We start from the raw sequence: 12714 nt of genomic DNA, 5'->3' as shown, positions 1-12714 counted from the left end.
CTTATTCATCTTCTTGAGTCTGTAAGTTTAGGTTTTTCCAAAATTGGAAAGTTTTTTGCCTTTATTCATTTGAGTACTTTTTTAGCCCCTTTCTCCTCTTCTTTTGGGACTCTGATGACATGAGTATTAGGTTTTTTGTTCTTTGTATCTCTTATTTCTTTGCTGAGTTTTCTAATTTTTATTGTTTAAAGTGTATTCTTAATTGCTCCCTGAAGCATAGATGGCCACTTTAAAATCTTTGTCAGAGAATTCTAACATCTCTATTATCTGGGCTTTGGTATCTGTTGAATGTCGTTTTCATTTGGTTTAAGATCTTCCTGGTTCTTGGGATCCCCGGGTGGCGCAGCAGATCGGCGCCTGCCTTTGGCCCAGGGCGGGATCCTGGAGACCCGGGATCGAATCCCACATCGGGCTCCCGGTGCATGGAGCCTGCTTCTCCCTCTGCCTGTGTCTCTGCCTGTCTCTCTCTCTCTGTGACTATCATAAATAAATAATAATAATAAAAATAAAAAAAATAAGATCTTCCTGGTTCTTCATATGATGAGCAACTTTCTGTCAAAACTTTTTTTTTGTCCAGAATTAGAGCATGAGACTCCAAATATTATTTAACCTATTACTTCAGTTGGTTTTCTCGAACACCTGTCCAGCAGGAGAAGGAGCCTCATTACTGCCATGTGGGGCTAGAAGTGTTAGGTTTCCCAATTGTCCTCTGTTGATTCCCAAGGGCAATTGTGGGAAGGAGCTTCCAATGACAACTGGGTAGGTATACAATTTTCATCTCCACACAAGTCCTCCACTGACATCCCAGGAGTAGGGCCTTTTATCAGCCAGCGGGGATGAACGTCCTGGCTCCTTATTGGTCTTCTTTGACTCCAGCTCTGCAGAGTTGAGAGTTGCCTTGTTATAACATGTCATAGTGGAGGGATCCCTGGGTTGATCAATGGTTAGCGCCTGCCTTTGGCTCAGGGCATGGTTCTGGGGTCCCAGATCGAGTCCTGCATCAGGCTCCCTGCTTGGAGCCTGCTTCTCCCTCTGCCTATGTCTCTGCCTCTCTCTGTGTCTCTATGTCTCTGAAGAATACATAAAATCTTAAAAAAAAACACATGTCAGAGTAGAAATCTGTCAGGCTTTAGGGTGAGGGTATGGCCACAGCTTTTCTGTTATGTTAGACTGGAGTAGGGCAGGTATATAAAGCTCAGGCCTGTAATCTTAAGGAATAGAATACTGTGTTCAGATGTGAATCCAGCCCTAACCAACAATATGTTAATTGTAGCCTTGTAGGGGACACACCTAAGCAATGTTTGGACTCTTTGTTCTCAGAAACTATGAGATAATAAATGTGCATTGTTTTGAGCTGCTAAATCTGTGGTGATTATTACACCACAAAAGATAATTAAAAGACAATCCAGATAGCCATAACCACTTCCCACATATATAAAACATCACCTAGCTCCTCCTCTCTCCCCAGTTCTGTTTGTTAGGAGGAACCTTTTTATCCATTGTCTTCTGTGATCCTAGGCTTTTCTATTAGAAGATTCTTGTTTGTAGCCACATTTAAAGTGTACATTAAAGAATATGCTCTCTTGTGGGATGTGCAACCACTTAGAGCCACTTTCTGCTGTTGCATTTTTGGGAGCCTAATATTTTCTTTAGGGGTCAAGATACTTTTATAAGTGTTGTATGTGACTTTTCAAAAAATTAAACTAGATATGTTCATGAGTCCATTTGTGGTCATGAACCTCTGGAATGACTTAGGATGGTATGCACTTTGGATTCATTCCCATATGTGCAGTATATGGTTTTCTAAGCCAGGAATATAGAATGAAATTACTCAGGAACAGTGTGTATAAATGAGAAGAGATGATGGTCTAGAACAGAATCTGGAGAAATATCAATAGTTAAGAAATGAGCAAAGGATATTGGTAGCAGGATGTAGAGAGATAAGAACATCAGGAAAATATACATCATTAAAATCAGGAGAAAATGTTTCAAGAAAAAAAGACAGTCTGTATTATCAAAAATTATCCAGATATTAAGAACCAAGAATTATTCATTGGATTTAGTGAAAAGTACATAAATGATCATACTGAGAATAGTTTTAGAGAAATATATAGAGATACAAGATTTGATTATACTGGATTTGCATATTCTGAAAAAAGAAATCTGATTTAAAGTAGACACCTTTTCTTCCTTATTTTCCAGATTTTGTATCCAGCAACTTTTGCATTAATGGTCCTTGACGTATAATTGATCACATACAGGTGAAACATAGAGATATTTTTTCTCGATTATCTTAAGGATGAACCCACTAAATCTTACTTTGCAGGCCTCTTCATTTTACTCTGTAGGGATGGACTACACATATCCCACATCCTCAGAAAGATGCTCAAAATGTTATTTGTGTTCTCCTGAATGACATCAACTTTTAAATATCCTTGCTGCTTTTAACATTTAGTACTCGGGCCAAAATCTGAGCTTTATCTTCTTTTCTTCTCTGCTAACTACGCAAGTTTGAAATAACTAAATACACACACTTTTGATCAAGAGTGAATATTTTGTTTTAGAGAGTTGGAAGAGTAGTTTTTTATGAAAATCAAATTAACTGAATACTTAAACTTTAAAAACTAAGTAGAAAACCAAGTGAAACTAAGTAAATACAGAGATAAATGGGATCTTAATAATTTTATATTTACAAATAAGTTCTGATTAGAATAACATTAGCTTTATGCAGCTATTTATTCTTTTCTCTTTTTTAACTTTTGAAGTAATGTTAGACTTACAAGAAAGTTACAAAAATTGTACAATGAATGCTATGCCCTTTACCCAAATACTCCAAATATTAACATTTTACCACATTTGATTTAGGTTCCTCTCACCTTTCTCTGAGACTTTTTGAAGTACTTAAGCTGCACACATAATGCCCCTTAATCTCTAAAAATTTCTCTCTATATTTCCTAAAACCAAGGACAGCCTGATGAACTCAATACAATTATCAAAATTGGTAAATTAACATTGATATAGTATCATTATCTAATCTATATAGCTGTGCCGTCCAATACAATAACCACTAGCTACACGTGGCTACTTAAATTAATTAGAAATTTGTTTCTTTGGTCACACTACTTAACATTTCAATCAGTTAGCAGTTTAGTGGCTGCCATATTGGAAAGCATAGCTATGGATCATTTTCTTCATTGCATAAAGTTCTATTATACAGTTAATGGTCTAGAGATCCTAATCGTCCCACTTGTTCCACTGATGTCTTTTATAGCAAAAGAAAAGGAGTTTTTCCAAATTTTGCTAAATATCCTATTGTTCTTACTTTGGTCCAGGATCCCTTTCTTACTGCATTTAGTTATTACTTCTCTGTTAGTCTCCTCCACTCTGAGGTAATTCCTCAGTCTTTCTCTTTACTTCATGACAAGTTGTGATTTTTTTTTTCTAATTCTATAAAATTACCACATTTTTAAAAAGATTTTATTTATTTATTGGAGAGAGTGATAGAGCACAAGCAGGGAAAGGAAGAAGCAGGCACCCTGCTGAGCAGGGAGCCCAATGCAGGGCTGGATCCTAGGACCCTGGGGTCATGACCCACACTGAAGGCAGACACTCACAGACTGAGCCACCCAGGCGGCACACGTATCTACCATATTTATTAATTGAAATTCAATTTTAAGAAGGAACTGTCTCTTCTTATTTATTTATACTGGTAGGGACTCATAGATTCTTTCATTCTGTGGTTAAAATCCATTGCAATCATTAGTTATTTGATGCTAAAATCATCCTGGGTTTGAAAAGTGAGAGAGAGTCCTTCAGGCTGGTTTATATTTATACTGAATATGTCACCTAATAAAAAGGGGATCGTTTGCAGTATTGATAAAAGTCATATGGATTATGGTATTCTTTATCTGCTGAATATCTTTAACCTATTTAAAATATCTGACTTATTAAACTATTAAATGTCAAATATTATTCATTATATAATTGCCTGTATCTCATATCTAGATTATCCTATATCTCACACTAATTATTGAGAGCTAGGTGTTTTCACTAGGATCCTTTGTTACTGTTTAACTTTGGCAAATATTCACTGATTTATTCACTCTTCAGTTTTGAGAAGAGTTTTCTTATAATTATTTCCTTTTTTAACAGTTCTTTTTTTCTTTCAGTTTTATTAAGATAGAACTGACATACAGCACTGTTTAAGGTGTGCAGGATAATGACTTCTACATATTGTGAAATTATTACCGCAAGAAGTTTAGTTAACATCTATCATCTCAGATAGATACAAAAAAAAGGAAAAGAAAAAAAATTGTTCTTGGAATCTACTCTCAGTGCCTTTCAAATATGCCATGCAGCAGTGGTAACTATATTAAAGTTGTACATCCCAGTACTTACTTATCTTATAAGTGGAAGTTTGTACCTTTTAACCTCCACCTGCATCTAATTCCCCTACTTCCATACCCTTCTAACTAGAAATCTGAACTCCTGAGTTTGGGTTTTGAGGGGCTTTTATTTGTTTAGATTCTACATAAGTGAAATCATGCAGTATTAGTCTTTCTCTGACTTATTTCACTTAAATAATGCCCTCAAATTCCACTCATGTTATCAAAAATGGCAGGATTTCCCTTTTTTTATGACTGGATAGTATTCTGTTACACACACCTGCAAAAAGCCCAGGGCAGCAAGAGATAAATTTGATATTAGTGAAGGTTTAAGTTCTGGTAGGATTAAGAAGTGCCAGCATCAGAACTCGCATAATGGGTGTCAGTGGTTGGGGAAATCCCAGAAACAATAGTTGAGCATTAACCAAAGCAGCATGAGAAACCGTCTAGGTGACACAAAGGATAATGTTTGGAAAAACCTGCGGCAGCAAGAACCAGGCTATGAAAATGGGATAGCTCCCAAGAAGAGTATTTCTGACTTCTCTTTATCTGTGATCATGGGGAATAATAGAAGAAACTCCCAGAGAGCAAAGACAGGCCGCTGGAGCATAGTGGTTTTGGGAATTATCCTCATTGGCAAAATCTGGGCAGTCTATTCAAGGAATTTAATCTACTGTCAGAGGTAGGAGGCTTGGGATTACCTGCTAAGTGGGTTTAACAACTAATATGGATTGGTGACTGTTAGTTTTCTAATTCTCTTTTCCACATAGGAGTTTAGTTATAGTTATCCTATTTGCACGTCACCATTGGATAGTGAGTAGGGAGGGAACAGATAATTCGTCTGTTTGTAGGTATATATAGACCTGGAGGAGGCACAGTCACTAGATTTTATTCTCCCTTCTTCCATAACAGTAAAACCACAGCTGAAATATGGTTCCCTTGCAGCAAAGTCATAGTTCTGCGACACAAAGATTTCACCAATGGAATGTGAGCAGAAGTCATATAACTTTAGATTCTTTTGCTTAAAAGGAATGCGCTGGCCCTGGGACTTTATTATTATTATTCAATTTATTTAAACTCAAGCAAAAAAAGGCAATTCACCCATTCCTCCCACCACTCCTCCCCCAGACTCCACCACCACCAGTCTGTTCTCTGTGTATATTGGACACCATATATAGGAGAGGTCACATAGTATTTATCTTTGTTGGGCTTGTTTCACTTAGCATAATGCCCTTGAGGTCCATCTGTATTGTCACCAATGGCAAGATTTCATTCTCTTTTGTGGCTGAATAATATTCTGGTGTGTGTGTACACATACACCTAAACACACAGAAACACACGTACATACACACATACATCCCATGATTTCCTTACCCATTCATCCATCAGTAGATACTTAGGTTGCTTCCATACCTTGGCTATTATAAATAATGATGTCGTGAAAATATCTTTTCCAATTAGTGTTTTCATTTTCTTTGATAAATACCCAGAAGTATAATTGTTGGATCACATGGTAGTTATATTTTAATTTTTTGAGGAGTTTCCATACTGTTTTCCATACCCAAAAATTGTACCAATTTACATTCCCATCAACAGTGCACAAAAGTTCCCTTTTTTCCACATCATCTCCAGTACTTGTTATTTCTTGTCTTTTTGGTAATAGCCATCCTAACAGGTGTGAGGTGATATCTCTTTGTGGTTTTGATTTGCATTTTTCTGATTATTAATGATGTTGAGTATCTTTCCATGTATATGTGAGCATCTGCATGTCTTCTTTGAAAAAATATCTATTCATATGCTCTGTCCATTTTTTAATTGGATTGATTCTTGCCACTGAGTTATGTAAGTTCTTTATTTTGGATTTAAGCTTTTATCAGATATATGATTTGAAAATGTTATCCCCATTGTTTTGATGGTTTCTTTTCCTGTACAGAAGCTTTTTTAGTCTGTAGTAGTCCCACTTGTTTACTTTTGCATTTGTTCCTAGGATTTGGTTATTACCTTACTAATATAAGTCCTTGTGAAACAGGGTTATCATTACTTTAGAGTTGAAATTAGAAGTTTATTCAGGTATCTCTCAAAAAGATACCTAGTGTTTTGGGGGATATATGAAGGTGAGGTCAGAGCAATTTCTTAGAAAACCAAAACTATACCCAGTGCCAAGCATTATGTTTGGCACTTAAGTTAGTGATCAATAAATATTTGTTGAATGAATGAATAATGACTGTAATAAGGACTTAACTCTCTACTGTTTGTCTTTTTTATCTTAAATTCCTTCAGATCATGATTTAACAATAATTTTTCGTATGTGGGCCACTTTTACTTTTAACATTTTCTGCCTACACATCTATAATTATCTATTAAAACATTCTCAAATTGTCTTCTGTGGAAAAATATGTGTGTTGCAATTTTCAAAAAGGGATGGTAATTTCATGCACAAATGTCAGGCTAATAATTTATCCGGCACTTTTCTCACAGAGACTTTTATATACTATTATTGTACACTGTGAATTTCTTAGAGGAAGGAGAATATTCAGTATCATTGAAGCTTATTTAATGATAAAACCCATTTTTTCAGTTTGTTGGAGACCATAGTGTCATAGAACACACTTCAGGAAATGTTTATCTGATCTCCAAAGTTCTGCAAGGGGATCCCTGGGTGGCGCAGCGGTTTGGCGCCTGCCTTTGGCCCAGGGCACGATCCTGGAGACCCGGGATCGAATCCCACATCGGGCTCCCGGTGCACGGAGCCTGCTTCTCCCTCTGCCTATGTCTCTGCCTCTCTCTCTCTCTCTCTCTCTCTCTCTCTTCCTCTCTCTCTGTGACTATCATAAATAAATAAAAATAAAAAAAAATAAAGTTCTGCTTAACTTTCTTTAGGCTAATTCCTTTGTTTTCTTTTTCTTTTTTTTTAATTCCTTTGTTTTCTTTGTTTGTTTGTTTCATATTGTCATTTTTGGTCTACTTGATATACCCCAAGTGACTTTTCTTTCTTATTAATCCAGACAGCTTCTTTTCAGCTAAATGATATGTCTTACAAAGTCCACTGATTTTCCAAAAAGCTGAGCCCATGTATGACAGATGACTTTAGGAAGATTATTCATCTAAACATTTGTCACATTTTCATCAGACAATTTAATGCATAATTTTAAAGTCACTAAGATTCTTTGTAAACCATTCTATACACATTGGGGGGGGATGTTTTGTGTTTTAGTAGAAAAAGTAGTAAAATTTTTCAACATTCATGGAATGTTGAGTCAGTCTCTTAATGGCAAAATAGTACAGAGTAAGAAAAAAGTCCATAGATATAGAACCAAGAGGCATCTATATAAATAGTAATGTGAAGAAGAGTGAATTCCCTTTTAGCTGTAACACTACATTTTTCACATGCTGCACAAATTCTGTAGCCGTTTCTAAACACATTTCCATTTATGTCATTTATAAAAACTGCCTAGCCTCATATTATGGAAAATTGACAAAGTTATAATGAACAGATGCAGATTCCATAATTGTAATTGGCATTTACTCTAATGTTCTGACTCATGCATCATTAATGATTTCTATTTTTCTCCATATATTACCTTACAAATATGAAAGCATATCTTTCAGAATGAAAAACTTGATTGTTAAAAATCAGGGGTTATTACATTATAACCTATGTATTCTCCAAACACCTATATTTAACCCTAGAATTTCAACTTAGCTACCTTTTTATATATTTTTGCTTATATTTCTCTTTTCATAATCTTTCTCATTTTTTTTATTTCTCAGAGGGGCACACAATTTTAAATGTAATCCTTTCTATTATATTTTTCTTATCAATGATAGGTTCTTATTTCTAAATTAGATATTATAGTATATAATTTATCTATTTTATGTTTTTTTTACAAATTCAAATTTATCTGGAGAATGAGAAATAAATATAGTAGAATGCCAAACAGAAACAAAAAGATGTACTCTCATGTTAACTTGTTTTCTGATAAGATTTCAACAATAATATGGAAAGGACTTTTACTTTCCAAAGTGGAACTAATTTAAGCAAATAACTGAAGGACTTAAAGGGACCAAAAAATCTTGTTTTAAGCATAATACACATACAATTTCAAATGAGATTAAATACCCCCCCCAAACTCCTGGACTTTGAATAATTCTTTTGACAGTTTCTGACTATTGCTGAATTTTGTTATGAGTAGAGAACACTATATTAATGAAGGAATGGTTTTATAATTATTTTTCGGGGGGAATCATAAGTTCTTTTGTGAAAGTACCAAAATACAGAAGCAAGTGTTTTGGCATATTGTTGCTTGTTGTAAGGAAGATCTAATAGCTTGTTATGGACTATTAAGAAGAGAAGTCATCTAGAGTTCAGATATATATTTAGAACTAACATGTGGACAAAAAGATACAAAGTGAATCAAGAAATTCTAGAAAAGATTGTTTGAAAAGGAGAAACAGCTATTTTCTGGTTAGCACGAATGAAATAAAGAAATTTAAAGTTTTCTTTATCTTGAAGAATTTTGAGTCTCAAATAGTAACTTAGAATTGATATAATTAAATCAGTGAAAGTATGAAACTCTTTAGCTGAAAAAGTAGTTACATAAATATAGTTTCATTGACTAGGAAACCCAAAAAGTTAAGCTGTTTGTTATATGAGATGATTACAAACTGAACATCTAAGTTTAGTAATAAAATGTCATTTGTTAAGGCTTATAGCAAATTTAAAACAATTACATATAAATTAGTTTTCTCTGGCTTTGAAAATATCGTTACCATGCTATTTTGCATGAAGAAGAGAAAAATCTTCATATTCTAGCACTTATTGAAGAAATGTTAATAGGAATGTAAGTGAATGATTTGTTCTCTAAGTTCTAATTTGTTGATTAAAAAGTATGTATAATGAAAGAACATGCCAAGTAGCTTTGCAGCATGAATTTTGCAGTGTATGGTAAACTAAAACCCTGTTGACCTTTTGGTCTTGTTGATCACATGCATGAAGATAATCATCTGTTAATCTCTACTAATCACTGGTACATCCTTGTACAGAAGACAGAACGGTTTTTATTAGTGCTACATTTGCTCTTTTGGAAATTGCTTTAACAAGGAATTTTTAAAAATTATTTTATATCTTAAGATTGTAAAATAATGAACATTTTATATTTAAAGAGAATTTTAAAATAAGACTTAGAATTCTCAACCTGCTATATCTCAATATTGTGTTTTTTATGAGTTTTAGATACCAGTAATAATTTTCTGAAAGATATGGATATGCCTTTTTTTTTTGTAAGAAAAGGAAAACAACAGGGCTTCTCGAGCTTTGATATGAATTATCTAGGTATTTTGGTAAAATCCAATTTCCGATTCAATAGTTATAGGGTATTGTTTGTTATTCTGAATTTCTAGCAAGCTTTCCACTCATAACCGTTCAGCTAGTTTGAAGTCTGCAAACTTTTTCTTTAAGGGTCTTGGTAGCAAATATTTTAGACTTTGTACAATAAGGATATCACATAGGTGTTTACATAAGACAAAAATGTATGGAAATGCATTATTGGTGAAATTCAGAGTATACTGATAGTTATTTTTTGTGGTATTTCCATATAACAAAACACTATTCAGCGATAGAAAGGAATGATCTATCAATACACACAACAGGACCGAGTCTCAAAAGCATGCCGAGTAAAGAGGCCTAACACAAAAGTTATATTCTCTGAGATTCCATTTACATGAAGTTCTAGAAAATACAAAGTAATCCACAGTAATAGAAAGCCAAGTTTCTCCTTTGCAGAAGGAGAAAGATACCGTGTTGTAGATCACAAGAAGGAAGAAGAATTCCTCACTAGTGGGCTTTCCATAAAATTGATGCATTTGGAATAGAAGAAAGCCAAACCATGGAAACATCTTGAACAGGAGCAGGAACTCCAGGTCAACAAAGTGATGAAGAAAAAATTTTAAACTGGAGAATGATACCATTTCTAAGCAGGTTACATTAGATCAAGTTTGTTGGAAAGATTAACCTTCCATCCAGCCTCTCCTCACATATGGAAGGTCTTTCCTGCCTCGGATGTACAGTTATTCAAATATGTACTACGTAGGGCACCTGGGTGGCTCAGTTGGTTGAGTGTCTGCCTTCGGCTCAGTTCAGGATTCCAGGGTCTAAGGATGGAGCCTGCCAGGGAATCCGCTTCTCCTCCTCCTCCAGTCAATCCCCCTCTTGTTCTCTCTCTCTCTCTCTCTCTCTCTCTTTCTGTCAAATAAATAAATAAAAATATGAATTGCACAGCAAGAAATAAGTTTATGTAGTAATCCAGTATATGGATATTTTTGTAGCTGTGTCTGTGACTGCAATGGATTTCATGAAGTAATGCAAAACAAACCCAAACACACTTCTAGGGGCAGAAGGGCGGCGAGTCCCTGAGAGCCATTTGGATGAAAGAAATGTTCTGTATCTTGATTGTAAGTGTAACGTTGTGCAGATGTATTATGTTTTTCAGAACTCCTTGAACTTGGGGAATCCACCTGACATTTTGTGAGGATATTCAAGCAGCCCAGTGGAGAGGTCTTCGGGTTAGAGAAACTAAGGTCTATTTCCAAGAGCCGAGTAAGTGAGCCGCCCTGGAAGCATATCCGCTAGCCCCACTCAAACATTCAGGTTACCCTATACCATAGCTCACAGCTTACTGCAACTTTACAAGAGTGTTGGAGCCAGAAGCATCCAACTAAGCCCTCCCAAATTCCTATTCATAGAAACTGCTAGTAAATCCTTGTTGTCTTAAGCCAAAAAGTACAGCAAAAAAACCCTCAAACCATGCATTTTAAAAGAGTTTTCCTCTAGTTTATGGTATTTAAGTTATACTTCAATAAGACAAATTTTTAAAAACAAACTTAGGTGAGAGTCTTTGGCTAATATAATAAGTGAAATGACATTGTAATTGTAAATCAGTATCCAAATATGTTATTACTGTTTTGAGTACTGCCTAAGGGTACTTTACATTGTAGGTGGGGCCACCTTTTATCAGGAGGTTGCTTATTCTGACCAGTATATATTTAGGATAAATATTAAGACTAAAATATTAAAAAAATATGTCTAACTTCCTCAACAGAAGAGTAGGGACTTCTGAAATGTTTGCTTCAAGGATTTAAACATGCTAGGAGGGGCAAGATGGTGGAAGAGCAGGGTCCCCAAATCACCTGTCCCCACCAAATTACCTAGATAACCTTCAAATCATCCTGAAAATCTACGAATTCGGGCTGAGATTTAAAGAGACAACAGCTGAAACGCTACAATAAGAAGAGTTCGCGCTTCTAGCAAGGTAGGAAGACGGGGAAAAAGAAATAAAGAAACAAAAGGCCTCCAAGGGGGAGGGGCCCCACGAGGAGCCGGGCTGAGGACGGGGCGAGTGTCCCCAGGACAGGAGAGCCCCGACCCAGAGAAGCAGGAGCTGCACAAACCTTCCCGGGCAGAAAGGGGCTCGCAGGGACTTAGAGCAGGACCCAGGAAGGCGGGGATGCCCTCGGGATCCCGGGGACACTAACAGGCACCTGCGCCCGGGGAGATGCGCTGAGCTCCCTAAGGGCTCAGCGCGCACGGCGGACCCGGAGCAGCTCGGAGGGGATCGGGCTGCGGCTCCGCAGAGGGGGCTGCGGGGCGGGAGCGCGAATCCAACAGCGCAGGCCCTGTAGCACAGGGCACCGGGACACAGCCCAGGATCCGGCCTCCCCCCGGGACAGGCAGAGGCCGGAAGGGCCCAGGACAGCGAGGACGCTCCTGCCCCGAGCTGAGCAGATCAGCGGCCCCGCCCTGGAGCCTCCAGGCCCTGCAGACGGAGAGCCCTGGAGCTACTGCGGGAGCTGACTCCAGGGCTGCAGACCTGGCCCCGCCACTGAAGTTGTTCCTCCTGGGGCCTCACGGGGTAAACAACCCCCACTGAGCCCTGCACCAGGCAGGGGGCAGAGCAGCTCCTCCAAGTGCTAACACCTGAGAATCAGCACAGCAGACCCATCCTCCAGAAGACCAGCTAGACGGAGCAGTTCCAGGGGAAGACAAGGGACTTAAAATATACAGAATCAGAAGATACTCCCCCGTGGTTTTTTTTTTCTATCTTTGATTTCTGATTGCTTCCCCCACTCCTGTTTTTTTCACCTTTCTTTCTATTTCTTTCTCTTTTTCTTCTCTTTTTTCCTTTTTTCCCCTTTTTTCTTTTTTCTTTTTCTCTTTTCTTTCCTTCTCTCTCTCTCTTTTTCTCCTTTTCCCAAAACAACTTGTTGTTGGCCACTCTGCACTGAGCAAAATGACTAGAAGGAAAACCTCACCTCAAAAGAAAGAGTCAGAAAC

This window comes from Vulpes vulpes, chromosome 6 (genome assembly GCF_048418805.1).
Source record: "Vulpes vulpes isolate BD-2025 chromosome 6, VulVul3, whole genome shotgun sequence".
NCBI lineage: Eukaryota > Metazoa > Chordata > Mammalia > Carnivora > Canidae > Vulpes > Vulpes vulpes.
Note: the sequence above shows the minus strand (reverse complement) of the source record.